The following is a 25,661-nucleotide window of genomic DNA, read 5'->3' on the forward strand; positions in this document are numbered from 1 at the left end:
ATTAAGAATATAATGATGATGTGTGTGTTTAACAGATTAGATACAGCTAGAACATCCTGAATTACAGGTTAGTAGAAACCAATCAGAATGCAGCACAGAAAAGTAGAGATGGCAAATATAAAGAGGTTAATAAATAAGGAAGATAGAGTGAGACATTAACACTTACCTAAACTGAACTCCAAAGAAGAGAATGTAACAGAGCTATATCCAGGACACAAACAGATGGAGAAATATACCGTGTTCATGGATTGGAAGAATCAATATTGTCAAAATGGCTATATTACCCAAAGCAATCTATAGATTCAATGCAATCCCTATCAAGCTACCAACGGTATTTTTCACAGAACTAGAACAAATAATTTCACAATTTGTATGGAAATACAAAAAACCTCGAATAGCCAAAGTAATCTTGAGAAAGAAGAATGGAACTGGAGGAATCAACCTGCCTGACTTCAGACTATACTACAAAGCCACAGTCATCAAGACAGTATGGTACTGGCACAAAAACAGAAATATAGATCAATGGAACAGAATAGAAAGCCCAGAGATAAATCCACGAACCTATGGTCACCTTATCTTCGACAAAGGAGGCAAGGATATACAATGGAAAAAAGACAACCTCTTCAACAAGTGGTGTTGGGAAAACTGGTCAACCACTTGTAAAAGAATGAAACTAGAACACTTTCTAACACCATACACAAAAATAAACTCAAAATGGATTAAAGATCTAAATGTAAGACCAGAAACTATAAAACTCCTAGAGGAGAACATAGGCAAAACACTCTCCAACATAAATCACAGCAGGATCCTCTATGACCCACATCCCAGAATATTAGAAACAAAAGCAAAAATAAACAAATGGGACCTAATGAAACTTAAAAGCTTTTGCACAACAAAGGAAACTATAAGCAAGGTGAAAAGACAGCCCTCAGATTGGGAGAAAATAATAGCAAACGAAGCAACAGACAAAGGATTAATCTCAAAAATATACAAGCAACTCCTAAAGCTCAATTCCAGAAAAATAAATGACCCAATCAAAAAATGGGCCAAAGAACTAAACAGACATTTCTCCAAAGAAGACATACAGATGGCTAAAAAACACATGAAAAGATCCTCAACATCACTCATTATCAGAGAAATGCAAATCAAAACCACAATGAGGTACCATTACACACCAGTCAGGATGGCTGCTATCCAAAAGTCTACAAGCAATAAATGCTGGAGAGGGTGTGGAGAAAAGGGAACCCTCTTACACTGTTGATGGGAATGCAAACTAGTACAGCCGCTATGGAAAACAGTGTGGAGATTTCTTAAAAAACTGGAAATAGAACTGCCATATGACCCAGCAATCCCACTTCTGGGCATACACACCAAGGAAACCAGATCTGAAAGAGACAGGTGCACCCCAATGTTCATTGCAGCACTGTTTATCCTAGCCAGGACATGGAAGCAACCTAGATGCCTATCAGCAGACGAATGGATGAGGAAGCTGTGGTACGTATACACCATGGAATATTACTCAGCCTTTAAAAAGAATTCATTTGAATCAGTTCTAATGAGATGGATGAAACTGGAGCCCATTATACAGAGCGAAGTAAGCCAGAAAGATAAAGACCATCACAGCATACTAGCACATATATATGGAATTTAGAAAGATGGTAACGATAACCCTATATGCAAAACAGAAAAAGAGACACAGATGTATAGAACAGAATTTTGGACTCTGTGGGAGAAGGCGAAGGTGGGATGTTTCAAGAGAACAGCATCAAAACATGTATATTATCAAGTGTGAAACAGATCACCAGCCCAGGTTGGATGCATGAGACAAGTGCTCGGGCCTGGTGCACTGGGAAGACCCAGAGGGATTGGGTGGAGAGGGAGGTGGGAGGGGGGGATCGGGATGGGGAATACATGTATATCCATGGCTGATTCATGTCAATGTATGACAAAAGCCACTACAATATTTTGAAGTAATTAGCCTCCAGCTAATAAAAAAAAAAAAAGAACAAGGGTAAAACCAAAAGTAGACCACCAATGTGTTTTCCTGAGGGAAATTCTCAACCATATACTTTAAGCGTAAGAAATATGAATCAAGATAAAAGCATGATATGGAAGAGTTAAAGAGCTAAATAAGTGGTATACACCCTAGTAAACCTGAACGTATAAAATAATAATCTATTGAAAGGTTAAAATAATATTATTGTGCATACTAATAACTAAGTATTCAGATGGAAAAGAATGAATTTGTATCCTGGCCACATAGTATACTAAATAATCAATTACTAGTGGATTAAAAACATAAATGTGAAGGCCAAAGTTATCATACTTTAGGAAATAATTTGTGGAAATAGTTCTTTCATCTTATGATGGTAACGAATTTCTGAAAACATAATGAAAAATCTTGATAAATTAAGAAATTCTACTCATGAAAGTTTTCTATAAAAAATTAAAAATATAAGCTCTGAAACAGAAGGTGACTTTTTGTAAAACATACATAGAAAACATTAGTATTTATAATAAATAACTAAGCATATGGCATGATGTTTGAAAAGCCACAAATCCAATTTTAAAAAGGGAAAATGACTTATACAAGCATTTACAAAACAAAGGAAAATCTGAAGAGAACTTTGATGATAATCTTCTCAGAAATAAAAGCTTAAACCATAATGAAATACCATTACAAATTCTCCCTATTAGCTATCAAATAAATACCTAATAGTACCAAGTATTAGTGACGAAATGACACAAGAGGAATTCTTTTACTATTGGTGGGAGTGTAGATTAGTAAATATCTTTGGATAGCAGTTAGGTAATATTTACTAATTTTATTCCTTCCTTTACATCCTAGAGAGATTTTTCCAGTGTGGACCAGGAGACACTAGAATATTCACAGCAGCATTGTTCATTGTAGCCAGAATCTAGAAAAATTGAAATGTCAACTAAAGTAAAGTAGGTACAGAATTTGAGGTGCATTCATGTGTGCTAAGTTGCTTCAGTCTTGTCTGACTCTTTCTGACCCCGTGGACTGCTGCCCACCAGGCTCCTCTGTCCATGGGGCTCTCCAGTCAAGAATACTGAATTGGGCTATCTTGCCTTCCTCCAGGGGATCTTGCTGACCCAGGTATTAAACCTTCATCGCCTGCAGCTCCTACATTGCAGGCAGATTCTTTACCGTTGAGCCACTGGGGAAACCCAGTACATTCACAGTAAGGACTATTATATGGCAAATGTTGAACATTAAAATGAAGGAATTAGAGCTGTGTGTAACAAAAGATGCATTCCGCAAATATATTGTATGAAAGAGGAAAGATACAAATGAATACACTGTATGATACTATTTGCATATAGAGCAAAACCAGGCAAGGTGACACTATCTCTTTCAGGATCACTGTGACCACTGCAGTTCAGAGCAGAGGTGGTTCCTATCAACTCTTAGGAGCTTATTGTTAAATTTTCATAAGTTTGTTAACAATTGGTAGCTTGAATTTGCCATTATTTACAATAATAAAGTCAGAAAATGCTAAAAATAAAAAGTTTTGGGATCATTTTTTTTCTCTGAAGACCAAGTTGTTAAACATTTATTAGCATACTCTTGGGTCAGGGGCAAAAGGGATTTTGGAGTAATCACCAGTATGTGTTTCTAAACTGGATGATGATTAAATATGTTTTCACTCTCCAGTTGGACATTAAACTCTCATACATTTTTATGTTCTCTTGTATATGTATGATATCATACAACAAAAACAATAAAAGTGAAATACATTTCTCTTAGTAATTTCATGCTGTTAGATTTTATGTCTAAATCTTTGACGTTTCTGAAATGTATTTTGGTAATCAGAGTGAAATATGAGATCTAGCTTCATGGTTTTCAAAACTGGTCAGTGGCCAAAGCTGGATCAGATACATGATTTTCCAATCCAAAGCCTGTGTTTTTTGCTGTCCTGGAAACTGCCTCAGTATGTCTGGTGGTTTTCTCATCTGTCTCTTTGTGGTGTCCTGTTGGAGAGTCTCAAGGAGGTAAGTTACTGGTATGAATTTGCTTTTGCATCAGAGTGAATTCAAAGAAATGAAATTATTTTGTCAATCATGTAGTAGAGTAGATTCCAAGATGATTCCAAGACCATTCCTCTTAATTTAAATAAACTTAAATCTCAATAGCAGTCAAGAGATTGGGAATGTATATACAACAGGTAACACGGTCTCATAACTCACAATCACTGGATTGTGTTTTCTTAATGTCTTCTTTTAAGATTTCTGGAAAGATTTCTCAGAGTCAGAAACATCTTAGATTACTATAACTTTCACTTTTAGCATGAAGCATTAAAAATGATTCATTAGAAACAGGTACAATATAAATATGTCACTCTCATTGATAATTTAGTTTTTATTCACTGTCAAATCATATATCATAATTGTAGTACCTGAATTTTTCTTCCTTGATTTTATGTCTAAGTAGATCTGTTTTCACCAAAAAGCACCCTTTGAGTACTGTAGAAGTATGTTCTAGTAACAAAATAAAGCTGAGACAGCTAATTAAAAACTTGATATTTAATACTACTAGCTATGACACCATATAATTTACAGCCCTGTAATTCCCCTTGATGGAATACAATCTTTCTTTGCTTTCTTCTATGGAAAGATCATGCTATATTAAACAGAGTTCTGATACTGTCACACTCTTATCATGTTACAGAAAGCACTAATCCTTAGGCCATTCATTTGACTCCCTATTCCTGAAATAATCCATGCTGGGTCTTGGGATGCTCCCTTGGGAATTTGCCTTTTTTGAGGATGCTGAGATCAGCCTTATAGTGCAAAGTGATTTTGGTTTTATGCAAAAGGTGTTTTGATTCCAGGTGCTTATTAAGAGTTCCATTATTTTTCACTCGAACATGTTAACTATGAGTTTATAGTCACTACTTCTTTTTCATCCAATGTCCTCTACTAGAGGGCAATGTGTAAGAGAGTTCTTTTTGTGACTTTTCGGATATTGAGTGGAGATAATAGGATAACAAATAATAAAGAAGAATAAGAGAGAACAGAATAAGAGATGTCTTAAACTTGATTTCATTCATTGGTATTGTATCCAACCAATTGCCACATACTTCAAAATTAAGTATAGTCTATATTAGTCTTTTCTGTCATCATGACAAAATATTTGTAGCTGAGGGGATTCATTCTTTTCTTAGAATAAGGATTGAATATTTCTAATAAAGATAAGGTTTTTCTTTTTTTTTGGTGGGGGAAATCAAGTAACAGAAATTTGAAGGCTTTGGATGGAATAAGATGCCTACAAATGTAATTTTAAAATGATTTAATGAATGTCTCCATTACTGCAAATATGACTTCTATAACCATTTCTTTGGAAAATATTCCTAGGAGACAGTGAACTGCAGTTGCTGGGCTTAGAGTATGAGAAAACAGAGAACAGATTTTGAAAGACTAACATAAATAAACTGTGCGCTACTGAACACATTGATTCATAAGGTGTTAAAAAAAAAGAGCCATTCTATGATAAAAGAAATTTTAGAAAATGTGTAAAATAAGTTGAATTGATTTTGTTTTTGTAGTACCTCTTCTTATCCATATCGTAAGAGTAGGCAGAATTTTTTTGACCAAGGAAGAAGGGATCTCTCTCTGTGACTGCATATAATATGATATAATATAAATCACCTGGAGAAGGAAATGGCAGCCCACTCCAGTATTATTGCCTGGGAAGTCCCATGGACAGAGAAGCCTGGCAGGTTACAGTCCATAGGGTCACAAAAGAGTCAGATGCAACTCAGTGACTAAAGAACAAGCCAAAACAAGCTATGTATTACTTGCATATTTATAATCTTGAAATATTTATTCACATCTTATACAAGAAAAGATTCTAAGAACAATGCTATAATGTTCAGATAGGTGTATTTGTCAGGCACTTGGGAACAACGTCTGGAGACATTTGAAGTTAGGATGAAAGTGAAAGTGAAATTCTCTCAGTCGTGTCCAACTATTGGTGACCCCATGGACTATAAAGTCCATGGAATTTTCCAGGCCAGAATACTGGATGGGGTAGAGTTTCCCTTCTCCAGGGGATCTTCCTGACCCAAGGATTGAACCCAGGTCTCCTGCATTGCAGGTGGATTCTTTACCAGCTGAGCCACAAGGGAAGCCTAGTGAGAATAGGGAATTGAGTTATAATATAAAGAAATATAGAAACTGAATGCTTGAAAACAAAACTGTAAGCGAACTTTATGCATAGAGGCAAGGGGAATAGTCAAAGACAATGAAGAAGGTTGTATTGGTGCCAGGAAGAAAGAGGGAAAGGCTCATCACCTCTGTCACGTGTCATGGTGGGTGAAGGAGGAACATATGCCCCAATGCTCTTGAATTTGGTAATAAGATGCCAATGCTGATCTACAAGAGAGCGCCTTTGGACAAATTATGAAAACAAATATCAGGTAGCAAATGGTGGTTGAGTGAAAGTGTAGTTAGGAAAAAAGCAGCAAATGTTAACTCTTATTAAGTGGACTGATATTCTGAATATGAGACCACAGAGGGAGGGGGACGTTGTGAGTGCTGCTTTAAGTGTAAGGGAATGAACACAAAATGAAGGAGGAGAAGAAAGGAGACAGAACTGAAGATTAAACAGAGAAAGGAGGGAGGCCACATGTTCTAAGACAAAAGGAAGCTGAGAAGCGCAGGCTGAAGGGCTTTAGGAATAGTCTGATTTCCTTTTGTAGATTCTTAGCATAGCAATTCATGAGCAATCCCACAAGTAAAATAGCACTTACTGCAGAATCTCTTCTCATGAATACTGAAATATAACATTTAGCTAAAAGTTTTCTTTTCATCACTTGCTAATTTGAGTAATAGAATTCAACCTTTATTTATTAAGGGTGGAGAGATACATAGTGACTCATTTAATCTCAATGCCATTGAGTTTGTAATTTAGAATGAAGTTCAAAATAAATTAAATATTTCAGATAATTAAAAACAACAATAAATAAACTTTCACTGTCTTTAGACAATCACAATTGAATTCCTAATCTATATATAATCTATTATATATTATATATTATATAATATACTATATAATATATGGTATAATATATACTATATAATATATAATAGATTATATAATATATATATATAGTCCTGATTCTACCACTTTTTAGTTCTGTAAGTAGATATTAATTCACTCAGTGTTGATATTTTATAATTATTATCAATATTTTAGTATCTCTCAAATAGAAAAAAAAGATTAACATAAGACATAGATTTCAAACCTGTTATATGAGCCATAAATGCATTTATTTCAAATAAATCTCTTTATGTTAAAAACCTATAAACCTTTTATTTCTTGGGAGTTTGAAGGAGCTTTAATCAGACATAATTTTTCATGGATATGTTTAGATAATTGTTGAAGAATTGATGTTTTAAGTATTTTGATTGAATGATGGTCTATTTTGGGAACAATGAATACTTTATAAAGGGTCTCTGCAACAACCACTAATTAGCTTCATTTTAGCCCACAGTTAATTCCCAAGAATAACTTATGTAAATGATTAAACTCTAGTAGTTCTCCTGAATTTCATAACAATGAGATTTTGTGGCAAATTTCTGACAGCAGGTACATGTCTTTGTTGCCTTTTGAGAAAGGAATAATCCAAATACTAGAATTTATTTGGCTGTGGAGGTTTTTCCCTTTCCAAAAGCTTTGAAAGTATGAACTGAGAAAAGCAGACTAAAAAGAGCCACAAGTTTGATTTACATCTTAAGAACAAAGAAACAAATGAAAATGGGACTATTGTCTTTATCTTCACGGTTATTGTGTGCAGTATCCTTCTATAATCTTTTCTGGTAATGAGACTTAATAGCTGCCTTTGAGATATTAATGGAAATTGTCACAGGCAAGGGAGATATTACTGCATCTAATGAACTAAAGTAAGACTAAAAGGAAAGGAAAAGGAACAATAAGTAAAATCTGAAAAAATAAAAAGAATTTAACTAGTTTCTAAAATTTAACCCTGTAGTAGACTGTGATATAAAGTCCAATAATAGAAATGCATTACTAGTCAGTTTTCTAAAATATCATTTGTCAAGCACAACTGGCAGCCTTCTTCTCTTATTATTTTGCATTTACATGATATTTAAAAGCCTCTTGACATCAGTATTATGCAATACCTAAAAGCAGAAATTTTGTATGGCCCCCAAGGGCAAATTGGATCATTAGGTTTGAATCAGCAAACAAAAGGACAGATTCCAAGGAAAACTCCAAACATTCAAACAAAATAATGCTTTAATAGTAGAAAGAACAATGAAATAATTTCAGTTGAATTCATGTGTATATTTGAACAGATGTTTGAAAAGGCTCGAATTTAAATCAGTTTTTTATAGTAATTATATTATTGATTCTGCCTCTTCTAATGCTCACCTTTGGGCTACACTAATTTTCCAAAAAGCTGATGTTTAGGTATTGCAATTAAATGTACTCTCTTTCTCTTGTTCCTTGAAAGTTGAGTGGTTTGTGGCTGCTATGTAAGCGGTGGTGTATAGCCATCATAATTAGATGAAAGATGCACAACTGAACTGTCAGAGAATTATAAGGTTAGTACATAAGTTATGATGGCAACCAGGCTTCTTCTTTTTTTTTTTTTTTTTTTAAGGACATTCCCTGAGGAACCAATTGTAAATAGCTCCATCCAAACTTCCTAAGAAAAAGACGCATGCCAGGTTTCTGCCAGGATAACAGTTGATGTCTAATTGAGCCCAGGATTGTTAAAATGTCTCCTTTTTATAGTACTGAATAATGTAGAGCTAATGAACAGATTCCATTTCAAATCTGAAATACCAACTCTTTAGCAAAGATTCTTTTATGATTTGGCTTACTTTATAAAAAATTTAAAACATAGAGACTGTTTTTAGCACAGCCCTGTCTACATATATTGCTAAATTTTCATTAAAATTTACAGGTAAATTTTAATGAAATTGTTTACAGCACATATACAGCTATTCTAATAAGATCTGACTGGTGAATTGATTGGTCTTGAAAACTGCATTCCATTTTAATCATATATTTTGGTTCAAGAGTGAAAAAAACTGATTCCTTGTCCATCGCTGTCTTCTTTTTTCTCTGATTTTCAGACATGTAGAACATTCCCGAAATTTTTAGACAGCTAATGCTTATCCCATGCTTAAGAAGAAATACTTATTTTTTCCCTTCAACTGTGGATATTACAAACAGAGATTAGTGGCCTCTCACTTCAGAGCTGTCAGTGTTGAAGTGGTGTGAGCTATTAACATTCTGTTGTAAGTGGTCAGAAGCTTCCTTGGGCATTCCTGTCAAAAGGCCACTAAACCCTCTGGTTTCTGCTGTTTTCACTAAGATAATCCATTCCTGTCCTTTCTGATTGGTTGGTGCCATTCAATATGCCATTATTTACAAACGATCCCATGCATTTGCTGAATTTTTTTTTCCTTAAAAAAGAAATAAAAGGGTAAGTCTTAAGCTTTTCGCCTATTGATTCTTTGATTTGACTTCAATAGAAGTATTTTACTCCAGGAAAATAAAATGAATAATCTTTGTATTATTCTTTTTTAGTCAAATAAAACTAAATATTATGCTGGTTATGTGTCAGAACAACTACCAAAAGTATCAGGTCACTCATGTAACCGTTAAGACAGATATACAGAGTACCAAGAGATGTCCAAAAGTTAGAACACATCCTTTGCTGGCTCTGTGCTTCCTCTCAATTGCAGCCTTTACAACAGTTCTAACCTGGCACTTGCTTATTAAAGGAATAAGAATAAAATTACACACTGGTAAGAAGACTGTACATATATATTCTCAGCCACCTTGTTCAGTTAACTTATGAAATATCATGTATTTTCCCCATAGGTCCTAAATCTTATCTTTGTATCTTGGCTAGGGAATCAAAAGATAGTCTGAGTTTTAATATTATGAGTCTGTCTCATGACATCACTCTTATGAAACAATTGATAATGAATTTTCTAATTAATTAGTTAATTATGTCTTTCAATAGCTCTTTGTCCTGTGCCTATTTAGAATAGGCACAGTGGTAGACATTTTAGCTAAAACAGTAAATACATTGAACAAGAAATTCCTAGCCTATAGGATTTGCACTGCAGAGAGAGGAAATAGAACATAAAGAGATAAATATAGTGTATTAGATGAATGAGTGCAATGAATAAATATAAACTTTGAGAGGGGGATTAAAAGAGTCCACATGAGCAGGAAGAGTAGTGATGAAATATTAAGGTTTACATACCTGAGGAATCAATTCTGAGAATGTCTTTTTAAGATTTGCTCATGTTTTACCAAACTTTTAAATTAGAATGAGACTGATTATTTAGATTTGAGGAATTTAATTGTGCTATTATTGCCAACTTAAATTTGACATATTTTTCTTCACTTTATTTTCAAGCTCTGATCTAAACCCTTGCACTTTTACATGTTGCTAACACACTTCTATGAGTTAGCAAATGGAATTCTATAATCTCCTTCAGGGAAGTTTTTTGAAAACAGATAAATAATTACCTGGGTTTTATTTAGATTTAGTCCTCTCTTGAGTCACATTGATCCCTAAATCTCCCTCAATTTTGTTAGTCTAGTATGCATTCCATCTTCCAACTAGGTAAATAGATAGATGACAGACAGAAGGCAAGAGAGAGGTAAAAAATGGTACTTTGATCACTATAGCTCCAATCTTTCATATATTAAAATTCTAATGAGAAATGCAATGCCTCATAAATAAAACTCTCTATTTGGTACTGCCTTCTTTGCCAGTGATCCTGATAAAAGAAATTTTGTTTTAATATTAGTTCTACTGGGGTCAGAAAAGATTGGACTTGTGTGCTTTGAGGAGTCAGCTAGACTCAGCTAGAACAGGAAGTTTTGCTTTTATGAAATGATGTCTAAGGTTAATGTCAGAGGACATAGACCCACCTCTGTCCTCCACTTGGCTTCAATAAGGCAAGAATGAGTGTATAAAGTGTGAATGTGGCCCCATAAATCTAACAGACAGTGGAATACCTAGATTACTCTTCTAGAATCTAGTGATTGTTTTTAAAAAATTGATTAATCTGTTTGACAGAAGGCATACCTTCCCCTTTTTGGAGTGACTTTCCCTTGAGGAACAAATAATCTCTAATTCCCATACACAATTGTATTAATATTAGCCTTTATAATAAGATATTTAGAAATTTTTACACAAAAGAAATAAACTTCAATTTTCTTGTGATGTATGCTAATTTTTAATTTATGTTTATTGAGTTTTAATATTTAGAATTATTTATTTCACAATTTTATTTGACTCTAATTTGTAAGAGAAATATTTAAATTATTGCTAAATAGGCTTTCTAAAATAATTGAATAATTAAAATAGATTTGCTAAATAATTAACCAACTTTTTACAATATATAAATCTATTTTTTCCTTTCCATTTTTTTGAGGAGAAAACTGCTACATAAAATAAATTTTTCTCCACATTATAACTAATTACATACAAGAGGTTATAAGATAATAAAAACAATAATGTGCTGAGATTAGGGAACTTCATAGTTATATGTAGCTCACATATTTCTGTTCATTTCCACAGATAGCTAATCTCAAATTCAACAAATTGTAAGTTGGCTTATATGAAATATATAACTTTTCTATTATGGAAAAACACTCTAGTCTGTGAAGAAAAGTGAAATAGAATCTATTTGTACTTAAAAATAGACTACTCAGATATTTAATTGAATCTCTGACAGTGCTTGTTCAAATACTTTCACATGTGTCCTCATATAAAATGAAAATAAAAACAATCATATTTAATAAAATATCCTGGTAAGTTAAACTAGACTTATTAATGCAGATGCATTGATTTGAATAGAAAAAACAACCGTACACACCAAAGACATTTATTACTTGACTGATAGTGTTTTCTTAAAATATCCCCCCTTTCTTGTGGTAAATAATATTGACACAAAAAGATTGAATGTAGATGCTTTAACAAATTAAGATTCAATTTTATCCATTTCTGGATTCCACAAGCATTTACAGAATGATCTTTGTGCTCAGATGTGGGCTAAGAACCTGTATGAAGAGTTTAACATCCAAAGAGAAAGACATGCAATGAAATCAACAAAGGGGATAATGGAATTGTGCAAAAGCATGCTGCAGTCCATAGGGTTGCCAAGAGTTGGACAAGACCGGGAGACTGAAAAACAACAGAAATCTGTACAACATGGTACGAGAATTTAATACATGGTGCAACGCTGCCTAGTGCGTCAGAGAATGTTTGAGAGGGGAGATGATACATTAACTATCAGAAGCTCACCAGAAGCCCCCCAGGTTAAAAGTTGGGGAAATGCATGTGTATGGGAGACACACAAACAAGGGAAATCAGGCTCTAGATGAGTAGGTGAGGATCACATTCAGGGAGCCCAGAATAGTCTTTTGTACAGTGGGCCCCTGAACAACCTGAATTTGAACTGGGCAGGTCCATTTATATATGGATTTTTTTCAGTAGTAAATATTTCAATGCTTCATGATCTGTGGTTGGCTGAATCTGTGAATGCAGAACTGTGGATACAGAAGAACTGCAGATACGAAGAGCTGACTATAAGTTATATGTGGATTTTTTGACTATGCAAAGGATTAGGTCCCCCCAAACTCTGTGTTTTCAAGGGGCAACTGTAATTAGAGGGATCAGGCAGCCTAGATCATGATGAGGTTTTTTTTTTAAATTAATTTAGTCACTCTAAAAAATGGGTAGAGGATCTAGGTAGGTTCTTAAGTCCTGTGTTCTTCATTAAAGTTGTCTTTTGTCCCTCAAAATTATACCAAAACATGAAAAAACCATTTCTGAGGTTGCAACTCTCAGGTAGAAAAGATAAATGGGTACAGGTGTGTGTGTTAGTCACTCAGTCATGTCTGACTGTTTGCAACTCCATGGACTATAGCTCACCAGGCTCCTCTATCCATGGGATTCTCTCCAGGCAAGAATCCTGGAGTGAGGTGTCATTTCCTTCTTCGGGGAATCTTCCTGATCCAGGGATCAAATCCAGGTTTCCTGAAGTGCAGATAGTTTCCTTTTACCACCTGAGTCACCCATATATAGACTTATACACATTGATAAGAAAATCTAGCACATTTATGTTGATTCTCTTAAACACTTGAAAGTAAAAACATTGTATCCTTTGCTTGTTGCCTTGTTTTCTTGCATTGTATTCTGTATTGATGAAAGAGATATGCAGTCATCTAGAACAATTAGTTCAAGTTGACAAAAACTATGCAATCAGTCTTTGGAGGAGAGCATGCAACAAATTCTAACGGATTCAGTAAATACTGGTTGAGTGCCCTCTAAGTGCTGGAGGCCAGGGCTACACATATGGATGAGATGCCCTTCTTGACTTTGAGGATTTTATGATCTCCCAAAGCAGTAAGAGAAATAAACATATGTTCAAAACACAGAAGTGAATTATAAGAAAGTAACAACCCATGATACCTGGGAGCAAGATCAGGATCTTCCCAGGAATTTAAGCAAGACATCTTGGAGGAGGGAGAGCTTAACTCAGTATAGAAGAACAGGTGGTGAGTACCCTTCAGCAGAATGAGACTAAGCGAAAGGCAGGAATTTCTGTGGTGTTTGCAGGAATACAGAGAATTTGAAATTGTTGGAGTGTCAAGTCTGAAGTGATAACTGAGCCTAGAAACCTGAAGCTATGGAGCTAGACAGGGACCAGTGAGGACAGAGGGGTTTTCTTATCCATCTTTATGGGGTTTGAAGTTAGTGCTCTAGGTCAGGGGTTCCTAGTCTTTTTGACAGCAGGGACAGGTTTTGTGGAAGACAATTTTTCTACAGACTGGGCGAGGGGGTGGGGATGGTTTCAGGATGATTCAAGTGCATTATTATATTTGTTATCCATTTAATTTTTATTATTATTACATGGTTATATATAATGAAATGCTTATACAACTAACCATAATGCAGAATCAGCAGTAATATGAGTGACGGGGAGCAGCTGTAAATACAGATGAAGCTTTGATTGTTTGACCCCCACTTACTTTCTGCTGTGTGGACCAGTTCCTAATAGGCCTTGGACCCAAACTAGTTTGTGGTCCAGGGATTGGGGACCCCTATTCTAGGTAACAAGACATTAAATCATTTTCAGTAGGGAGAGAGCACAATTATATTTGTACTTATATAGCTGCAGGTGCTGCTGTTCTGTGGGAGTGATGGGGAGAAGTTTCCAGGTTCCAGGAGCGCAGAACTGTATCCATCTCACTCACTATTCATCACAATCCCTGCAAACGAGGCAGGTGCTCCATAAATTTTTGTTGAATAGATAAACAAACCTTTCAGTGGTTATTGATGAAGGAGACAAGCCTGAATCAGGACAGCAGTAACAGAGAGTGGAGAAAAAGGAAAGGGTACAAATACAGGGAAAAATATGATAGCAATTAAGATTAACAAAATATGATGAAGTATTCTTAGAGAGAGAAAGAGAAATTTAGAATGATACAGGGTTTGGAGAAAGGGAACCTTTTGTTGTGTTGATTAAAAAAAAAACCCCATGAGATACACATGTTTGCTTCCTAAAGGTGTATTTATGTTTTTGGTAGTTTGACATCAGTATTAGTAGGACTCCCAAGCAGTTATTACTTGTTACTTTTTTGGTGGCAATGCATAATACACACACAAAGAGACTATAAGATTTCTATGGGCAGAAACTAACACCTCTTAACTGTAACACACATCACAGGCTTTTGTTAAGAATCTATAAATTAATTGGCATTATTTTTTAAATTTAAGTCAAAATCTCAAATATTACATTTTTAAAAACCATAATTTCATTGTAGATGTGATGATATGTCTTTTTGCAGTCTAAAATCCTATATCTTCACCATCCATCCCCGAGGAAGTATGTATATTTGAAACTCTCTTATAATTTGCTCCCTTTGTTATTTTGGTACCTCAGCCTCATTGATTTGGTACTTCAGTCTACCTTGGGTAGAATACTTTTATAATAAACTCTGACCTACAGGAATGAGAACAGATGTGTTTCCCTGGCCCTGAATTTCTGGTTCCAGTTGGTGCATGGACACAAGTTTCAGAACTAGATACACTCTTCCTGTTTTTTATTCTATTTGTGTTTTCTAACTTACCCCTGTGATTTGACAGTTCTACTAGGCTCTCTGTCTTATTTCAAGATGGTATTGTATAATGTACATGAAATACATATTACAGAGCTGATTAGGCAGGTGTGATAATTATAGGAATAGTCACTTTTTTTTTCCTTTAGGAGAATTAAGGAAAAATGTAATTCAGGGAAAATGGACTTTATATTATTTATGAAGGGTGTGTTGTTTTTGGTGTAAAGGGCCAATTTAAATCCAGTTACACTTATACATTTTATGAAAGGATTTGCACATGTTAAGAGAAATTTTAAAGACATAAAATAATGTAATTTACATTCATGAATTTATATTATACTAGCCTTGCACTGTTTTTGCTAATAGAAACTGTAGTGATGAACATGTAAAGAAGTAAAAGCAATATAACTTTTTCATGCTTAAATTTGCTTATCATAACACCATAAATTTATTGCTGTAAGTATGAATAATTTAATGTAGTCTTATATTTGCCAATGTCCACAGGCAAAAACTCTGATAGAAACAAATAAACTCACTTTGAATGGGAAGCTTCTAATATCACAAAATCAATAGAATCAATAGTAAGTTATAGTCCCATAACAATAACTAATTCAATGTGTTTCACTTGGGTGAGTTATTTAAAGCAACAATATCTTTTTTGTCTGTCCCATTAAATGTAAAATGCATCTATATTTAAATCTTGCTAGTAGAGGTTGCTGATAAACATATACTTAATTAATATATAAATAATTTCTCACTTCCAAAACAATTAAAATTCAATGGTGGAGGTGGGAAGGATATACACTCTAAATATTTTTTTTATTTTTTTTATTTTAATTTTTTTTATTTTTTCCATTTATTTTTATTAGTTGGAGGCTAATTACTTTACATCATTACAGTAGTTTTTGTCATATATTGAAATGAATTAGCCATGGATTTACATGTATTCCCCATCCCGGTCCCCCCTCCCACCTCCCTCTCCACCCGATCCCTCTGGGTCTTCCCAGTGCACCAGGCCCGAGAGATTGAATCAACAAGTGAAAAAATAATTTGATGTGGTCAATGCATATTCTGACTTTGCTGGTGGCTCAGACGGCATAAACTCTGCCTGCTGCGCGGGAGACCTTGGTTCGATCCCTGGGTTGGGAAGACCCCCTGGAGAAGGGAAAGGCTACCCACTCCAGCATTCTGGCCTAGAGAATTCCATGGACTGTATAGTCCATGGGGTCGCAAAGAGTGGGACACAACTGAGAGCCTTTCACTTTTACTTTCACCCATTCCAGTATACTTGCCTGAAGTATTCCATGGACAGAGGAGCCTGGCAGGCTACAGTCCATGGGATTACAAAGGGTTAGACATGACTGAGGCATTAACATACAGTTTTACTTTTCAGTGCATATTCTAAATATACATAAAAATTAAAGATTTCTATTTGTTATAAAACTTGAAAGCATAGAAACACACCTTTTAATTTTATAGATTTATATAGCTATAAGAAAATCTGCTGATATTTGTAATTTTCTCAAAAACTCTGCTTGATTCTAGAAAACTTCCTTCATGACTTGAAATGTGCATCACAGAATAATTTCTATAATCTATGAACATTGTAAGTAAGAAAAGCACTATAACTTAATACAACAAAGAATAATTTATGTGGACTCTCAAAATCAGATTTGTTCTTTATATAGCAAGAAGGGGAACAAGTGGATTAAAAATGAGTAGTATCTTTTCAGCCTGGAAAATTGTGTGGTCATAGAGTCATATATTTCTAATTGTGTAACTTGGCTCTGTGTTCAGGAGAGTATCACTTAGATGTCCTTGTCCTGAGTATTTTGATTTTTTATAAATATATGAGTCTCCTTTAAAAGCTTTCAGGCATGAGCCTTGAGGTAGTAAATCAAGTTTACCTGAGTATGCATTATAACTGTCTAATCCATGAAAGTGATACTCTTATTTGTTTTGTGATATTTGACTCCCTGTTAAATACTTTAAAATGGAGGTGCCTCTCTGTCCCTGTGGTGTGAGGGTACTTAATATCTAAGAGGATTCAGTTGTCATGAATATATTTAGAGGGTCTTAAAATACTCTGTTAGATTGCAGTCATTTTGAAGAGTAGTCTATTCATTACCCATCTCCAAAAAGTAAAAGTTGGCAATTATAATATATCATAAAAGAGCGTGTTTTTCTCCTATGTCTGTCTACTTCACATTGAAAAGTGCACTAAAATGGTGGTAGATGAGGATGTTAGGGAAAAAATAGGCTTATGTATTGTCTACTCGTTTCTAGGATTCAACTCAAACTGGAAGTAACTGAAATTGACATACTCATTAGATTTCCCAGAATTATTTCGTTAGGCAGAATACATTGCTATAAAGAAATTTTTCTTTTTTCATTAAAAATATCATCTATAAGAAATGTAATATTGATATGGTAAAATAAAATTTACCTGTAAATAGAAATAAAGCCTAAAGCAAAGTGACAGACTGGATAAGAGGGGAATTTTGGGTAGAATCAATACATGTATATATATATGGCTGAGTCCCTTTGCTGTCCACCTGAAACTATTGCAACATTGCTAATTGGCTATACTCCATTATAAAATACAAAGTTAAAAAAAAAATCTAAGCAAAGACAAACTTAAAGCTATATGGATTTTTAAAACATTTACAATTTGTTTCCAAATGGTAAGAGAGCATACCAAATTAAAACTGAGCTCACACATAATAGAAATTTTTCTAATACTCTCATTAAACTTGAAACTTAGATTTGTGGAAAATCAGTACTTCTGACTATTTTGATTTTGCACTTTGAATTAGGTTCTACATTTCTATGTTTGTTTTCAGCATACATTCAATAATGGATCACTATAAAGAAACATTTGGACTTTTCCTGGTGGCTCAGACAGTAAAGCGTCTGTCTACAATGCGGGAGACACGGGTTCGATCCCTGGGTTGGGAAGATCTCCTGGAGAAGGAAATGGCAGCCCACTCCAATACTATTGCCTGGAAAATCCCATGGACAGAGGAGCCCGATAGGCTACAGTCCATGGGGCTGCAAAGAGTCGGACACGACTGAGCATAGAAAGAAAGATAATTATTCAACAGGAATTTATTTATTGCCTCTCAAATAGTGGTTTCCTTTCTAGGTACTAGTTATATAGTGTTGAACAAGACCTTTATTTATTCAAAAATAGTTATGAAGTACCCATTATACATCTGATATTGTTTTAGGCCCTAGAAGTATAGGAACAAGGGAAAAGACAAAAGTTTCAATCCTAGTAGTTTGTGTGAATGTGTGTTGTGAGGAGGAAAATTTTTAAAAATAGATACAATAATAAATGAAATATAAAGGGTTGCTAATCAGTCCTAAGAGGAGAAACAAAACAAGGAAGGCAAACAGGAAGTGTGTGGTGGTTGTAGTGACAGGGTTGGCAATTTTTGACAGGATTATTAGAGATGTCCTCACAGAGGATGTGACATTTGAGTAAAAGTCTGAGAAGAGATGTGATAAGTAGGGAGCAATGGGGCTGCATGAAGTGTATGCAGGAAGAAGAAACAGCAAAAGCAAGGGCCTCCAAACAGGCATCAAGATGGTGCAGTATCACAAAGGAGAACGAACATTGTCAGATATCACAGGGGCTCATCAGGGAGGATGGGGGTAAATGGTGGGGGCAACTGATTCCTACGGTCTTTGTGGACAGTTTAAGGGCTTAGCTTTCACTCAGAGAGAAATAAAAAGCCATGGAAGGGCTCTGAGCGGTAGAGGGATATGATCTGTGTTTTATTTTAATGAGATAATTCTGGCTACTGGGTTAAAAATAGATTGAAAAGCATATGAGCAATGTCCTTATGAGAGGAGGAAATTTGGACAGAGAAATGTGCAGACAGACACTGATATGAAGATACATGGAGAAAGAACTATCTATAAACCAAGGAGAGAGGATTCAGAATAAGTAATCCTGGCAACACCTTGATCCCAGACTTTCAGCCTCTGAAATTGTGAAAAAATTAGTTTCTGTTCTTAAGCCACCCAGTCTTTAGTACTTTGTTGTAGCAGCCATCATCTACTAGTACAATGTTCAAACAAGTTTTCCAAATGATGATTTTGAAAACAAAGAAAAATAAAAATGTTTATTTACAAAATAGAAAGAGACTCACAGATAGTGAAAATAAATTTATGGTTACCAAAGGGGGAAGGGGCCTGAGGAATAAATTAGGAGTTAGGGATAAACACATACACACTGCTAGTATATGAAATAAATAACTAACAAGGACCTACAGTACAGCATGGAGGACTATACCCAATATTTTGCAATAACCTGTAAGGAGAAAGAACCTGAAAAGGAAATGATCACTGTACTCTCCACCTGAAACTAACATGGTATTTTATTTTTCAACAAATGAAAGACAATTTTATACATTTAACATTTTTTTCCTATTGTGTCCAAGTTAAAAACTTATCAAAAATACTGGAGTGGGTAACCATTCCCTTCTCCAGGGGATCTTCCCAACCCAGGGATCACATCCAGGTCTCCACATTGCAGTCAGACTTGGGGAGCCCATATGCTTTTCTGTCCATTTGAATTTCTATAATGTTAAAAGAGAACATGTTTTCTCAGTGTACATGCTCACTATAGGATGAAAGAGAACAAAATACATTAAAAGGAACAAGAATATTTTTCTAAGTTATTGATGTAAAAGAAATCTCAAAAAGTATAGAAATATTTTTCATATTAGAATGCATTTAATTTCAAAAATATTTTTTCTAATTTGAAAACAAAGTTAACTTTTAGTATATTCTATTAGTTATATAACTAACATGATTTTTTTTCATTTATTTTTATTAGTTGGAGGCTAATTATTTTATAATATTGTAGTGGTTTTTGTCATACATTGACATGAATCAGCCATGGATTTACATGTGTTCCCCATCCCGACCCCCCTTCCCACCTCCCTCCCCATCCCATCCCTCTCGGTCTTCCCAGTGCACCAACCCTGAGCGCTTGTCTCAGGCATCCACCAGGGCTGGCGATCTGTTTCACCCTTGATAATATACATGTTTCGATGCTATTCTTTCAGGTCATCCCACCCTCGCCTTCTCCCATAGAGTCCAAAAGTCTGTTCTATACATAACATGATGTTTTAAATCAATTATATTTCAATTAGAAAGACTGTCATTAAAAAAGAGAAGATTAAAAAGAGAATGGTGAAAGCAGGGAATCCATTTAGGAGGCTATTTTAAAATTCACAGAGAAGGGCTGCTGGAGCAGACCATAGGGGAGAGAAGAGGTTGGGTGTACGATATATATATTTAGAAGACAAAGCATCAGCTGAACTTGATGACCACTGGGCTGTAGGATTTTATAGAAACAGAAGAGAGAGGAATGATTCCAAAGATCTTGGCCTGAACAACAGAATACATAACTTTATCATTTTCCTTGATGAGGAAGTCATGTATGGGTGTAGTCAGGTGTGGATATGAGAGTTAGACGATAAAGAAGGCTGATTACCAAAGAACTGATGCTTTCAGATCGTGTTGGAGAAGACTCTTGAGAGTCCTTGGACAGCAAGGAGATTAAACCAATCAATCCCAAAGGGAATCAACCCTGAATATTCATTGGAAGAAATGAATATTACAAAATAAAACTTGTAGCCAACTGACTCATTAGGAAATTAGACTTTAATGTTGGCAAAGATTGAAGGTAGGGGGAGAAAGGGATGACAGAGGATTAGATGGTTGGACGATATCACCAACTAGATGCACATGAGTTTGAGGAAGCTCCAGTGGGTCAGTGGTAAAGAACCCATCTGCCAAGCTGGAGCCATTGGTCCAATCCCTGGGTAGGGATGATCTTCTGAAGAGGGAAATGGCAGCCTACTCCAGTGTTCTTGCCCGGGAAATCCCATGGAGGGAGGAGCCTGGTGGGCCCCAGTTGCAAAAGAATTGGACATGACTTATTGGCTCAATGTCAACAACAACAAGTATTAACTGGCGTTCATTGAATACACTCTGATTTCTGAGTGTATTAAGCAGATTGTAGTAAGCATTTTATAGACAATATTTTATTTATTTTCACACTAATCTTACTTTATAGAATTGTTGCTCTGTCACTCAGTCGTGTCTGACTCTTTAAGACCCTGTGGACTGCTGCATGCCAGGCTTCCCTGTCCTTCACCATCTCCTGGAGTTTGCTCAAACTCATACCCATTGATATGAGAAGGTGCCCAACCTTTATTATGATCCAACTCTCATATCCATACAGGACTACAGGAAAAACATAGCTTTGATTAAACAGACCTTTGTTGGCAAAGTGATGTCTCTGCTTTTTAATATGCTGTCCAGGTTTGTCGTAGCTTTTCTTGCAATGAGCAAGCGCCTTTTAATTTCATGGCTGCAGTCACCATCCACAGTGATTTTGGAGCCAGCAAAAATAAAGTTTGTCACTGTTCCCATTGTTTTCCCATCTATTTGCCATGAAATGATGGAGCCAGATACCATGATCATAGTTTTTTGAATGTTGAGTTTTAAGTTAGTTTTTTCACTCTCCACTTTCATCTTCATGAAGAAGGCTTTTAGTTCTTCTTTGCTTTCTGCCATAAGGGTGGTGTTATCTGCATATGTGTGGTTATTGATATTTTTTCCAGAAATCTTGATTCTGGCTTGTGCTTTATCTAGCCCAGCATTTCACATGATGTGGTCTGCATATAAGTTAAATAAGCAGCGTGACAATATACAAGCTTGATGTATTTCTTTCCCAATTACTGTGAAACAGTAATTGTCCTTATTTTATAGATGAGAAAATTGAATTTCAAAGATGTGCTTTAGTTTGTCTAGATACACACAGTTAACATATATTGGGTGGAGTTGGGTCACTAGCCTAGTCTGCTTATTCCAGAGTGCTCTTTATTGTCTTCCCAGATGACTATATTTTATTTTCCAATCTGTGGCAAGATAATAAGCTACATTTTAGACCTCACAACAATACTATTCATCAGTTCCAGATGGTCCTTAAAACCTGTGATAAGTCAAAAGGAGGCAAAGCCTTGGCTTCCCTATTGAAGACTAGGAGACTTCCAAAGTAAAATCCAACAAATATCTTTACAAGTTCATGTTTCCCAAGCTTCATATTATTTCTGTTGACATAGATTTTAATAATACAGCAATACATAAAAGCATTATTATTGAAAGATTTGAATGCTATGGGCACATGTACATATTAGAAACAAATAATTCAGTCCTAATTTACTCTTTAAAATATTTGGTTTTGCTTTTAAAAAACTTTCACTAGAGTATCACTGATTTAAAATATTGTGTTAGTTTCTGTTGTACAGCAAGGTGAATCAGTTTTACATATATATGTATATATATACATACATACATTCATACATACATACACCTTCTTTTAGATTCTTTTCCCATATAGGTCATTAGAGTGTATTGGGCAGAGTTCCATGTGCTATACAGTAGGTCCTTATTAGTTATCTACTTTATACATAGTACTGTGTATATGTTAAAGATTCCACATATAAGCAACATTGTATTTGTCTTTGACTTACTTAACTCAGTATGACAATTTCTAAGTCCATCCGTGTTGCTGCAGAATAACATTATTTTGTTCTTTTTTAAGACTGAGTAATATTCCCTTGCAAATATACTCTTAAATTTATGCCTATTCCCTTCCCTGAAGGTAAAATTGCTAATATATTAGTATACAGCTTGTATACATCCAATGTATTTAAGCATACATGTAATTATGTAGGCTTCCCAGGTGGTGCAGTGGTGAGGAATTCACCTGCCAGTGAAGGAGATGCAGGTTCAATCCCTGGGTCAGTAAAATCTCCTGCAGGAGGAAATGGCAACCCACTCCAATATTCTTCCCTGGAGAATTCCGTGGACAGAGGATCCTGGTGGGCTACAGTCCATGGGGTCACAAAGAGTCAGACACAACTGAAAGACTAACACTTTCTTTCATTTTCTTTCTTTTCAAGGAATGACTTACATCTGACAATTGGCCTGGGACTGAATGGGCAACTTATGCTTCTTAGTTCATTAATGGCACTCATCTCTATTTTACAGATGAGGAGACCGAGGACTATTGAGAGGAAGTGGGTTAATAAGGGTCACACAACTAGTAAGTGGCCAAGATTTGAATCAAACCACTGGGACTCTGTACTCACATATAACCACAGGCTTTACTTCCTGTCCTTTGGCTCCCTTCCTTCTGCTATTTTGGGACAATTTTCAAAGTCTCCATTCATTGCAAGAAGGTTAAACTTGGTACCCTGAATATAAGATTATCTTTTCAAAAGTTATTTTTCTTTAATAATTTCTCCCATGATTGGGAGACTGAGTCGCTTTTAAACAACAAGATGCCTACTGAACTGTACCATAAACTAGAGTTCCAAGCTAAATATAGAAATTAATACTCTACAACGATCCTTACTTATTCTCAAATGAAGGAAATACCTATAGAAAGTCAGGGCTGGTGCACTGGGATGACCCTGAGAAATGGGATGGGGAGGGAGGTGGGAGGAAGGGTCAAGATAGGGAGCACATGGCTGATTCATGTGAATGTATGGCAAAAATCACCACAATATTATAAAGTAATTAGCCTCCAATTAAAATAAAAAAAGTCTTAAGTTTAAGCTGTAAACCACTACATAAATGAATTTTAAAATAAAGATGACAATTAAAAAAAAACCTAGTATTTTTGGCAACATGAAGGCAAGTTTGTTTGAAGGTTGTTATTTACAATTTTATAAATAGAAAAGGCATGAGCAGAAGGTCAGCACTTGTGTTTTCCCTCCGATCACATGTATGAGGGAAGCAGAAAATGGTTTTGTGTGGGAGGAAATGAATTCCTTACATATTTTACTCTCATAAATACATTAGGGGAAAAAAAGCAAAATAGTCAATGCAATTTAACTTATTACATTTTTCCCTCTTTCTGTCCAATGCTTTTCGCCTTAGAAGTTATATATTTCTGCTTATTTGAAATTGATCTTCCTTGAATGAATCATTATCTCAATAGACCAGGCCTTCCTAACTGATTAGCATGTGGTCAAATATATGGCCACAGTTTTTTGAGAGTGTAATGTTACCATACCTAGTGATGTTAGGGGAAAAAAAAAAAAGTTTCACTATACCAAATGACTTACTAACAATTCTCATGAGTTTTGCCTGCAAAAACTTTGACCTGAAAATATTTGTGCATTGGTGAAGTCTTCATTTCCATAGTCTCTATAATCTTTTCTCTCTGATTTTCTTCCTTAGTGGTCTGAAGATCACTGCAAAATTTTGGGGAGATGCAAAAGATTTTCATAACAAGGAAAATCCATAGATGTGGATTTGCGTTTAATACAGTGGCTAAAAGAAGGGGAACTGTTTCTTTATGACCCTGAGAAGACTACTTTGCATAGTGGTTAAGAGCACATATTCAGAACATCACTGCCTTAATTTGAATCTCTGTTCTGTGGTTTACTGGTTGTGTGATTTTGGGAGAGTTGCTTACTTCAGTCTTCTCACCTATAAGATGAGGATTATAGTAATACAGATTTCATAGAGTTGTTATGGAGATTCAATAAATTAAGAATAATAAAGTATTAGAGGGTTTCCTAGGTGGTGCTAGTCATAAAGAACCTGCTTGCCAATGCAGGAGATATAAGAGAGGTGGGTTTGATCCCTGGGCTGGGAAGATCCCCTGGAGGAGGATATGGCAACCGACTCCAGTATTCTTGCCTAGAAAATCCCATGGACAGAGGAGTCTGGTGGGCTAAGGTTCATAGGATTGCTCAGAGTCGGACACAACTGAAGTGATTTAACATGCATGCAAAGTACTTAGAAGAGTATCCGGTCCTTAGTAAGTCCTTTGTGTTTACTGGATAATTCATTTTTAATCATGACATTATGGCCTGTGGATAATTGGTAACTTTGGGTCAAATAGTGATTCTGCATCTATTTAGAAATTTTTGAAGTACAGGTTCAATAATCCAGATCTATAGATCATTTTAGATGCTTGCTAAAGCATTTGGAGAACAGTTCTGCTAACCATAAGAATCTGAAAATCTTTATTTGAGTGAGATCTTCCAATTTAATTAGTCAAAACCTCACTTTTCATAGATGTAACATCTCAATCAGGTAGAAAACCACACAACTGGTCAGTCCTAGAGTACCGGAACTCAGATTTCTTAACATCCAATCCATTTTCAAAGAAACATTGGAATGATTTTTAATAGGACAATCTGATCTCCAGTTGACACAAGTTCATTCCTAGTAATACAAGTGTTGGCCATTCTGTAATGATATCTTTACCATCATGGCCTTGACTTTGGTTTACGTTTACTTTTGAAGTGCAGCAAAGTGTATTTGGGGACTTATATAATAAGAGAACCCATCAAAAGTGTTAGATATCATCATTTTATTGACCTGACACTTTCCATTGTCTCAGGTTTTGCTCCATTTACACAAAGAAAGTTTCAAGTCTTTAAAACACAGTGTATAAAAAGGGTAAGCA

Source organism: Odocoileus virginianus, chromosome 14, assembly GCF_023699985.2.
Source record: "Odocoileus virginianus isolate 20LAN1187 ecotype Illinois chromosome 14, Ovbor_1.2, whole genome shotgun sequence".
Lineage (NCBI taxonomy): Eukaryota > Metazoa > Chordata > Mammalia > Artiodactyla > Cervidae > Odocoileus > Odocoileus virginianus.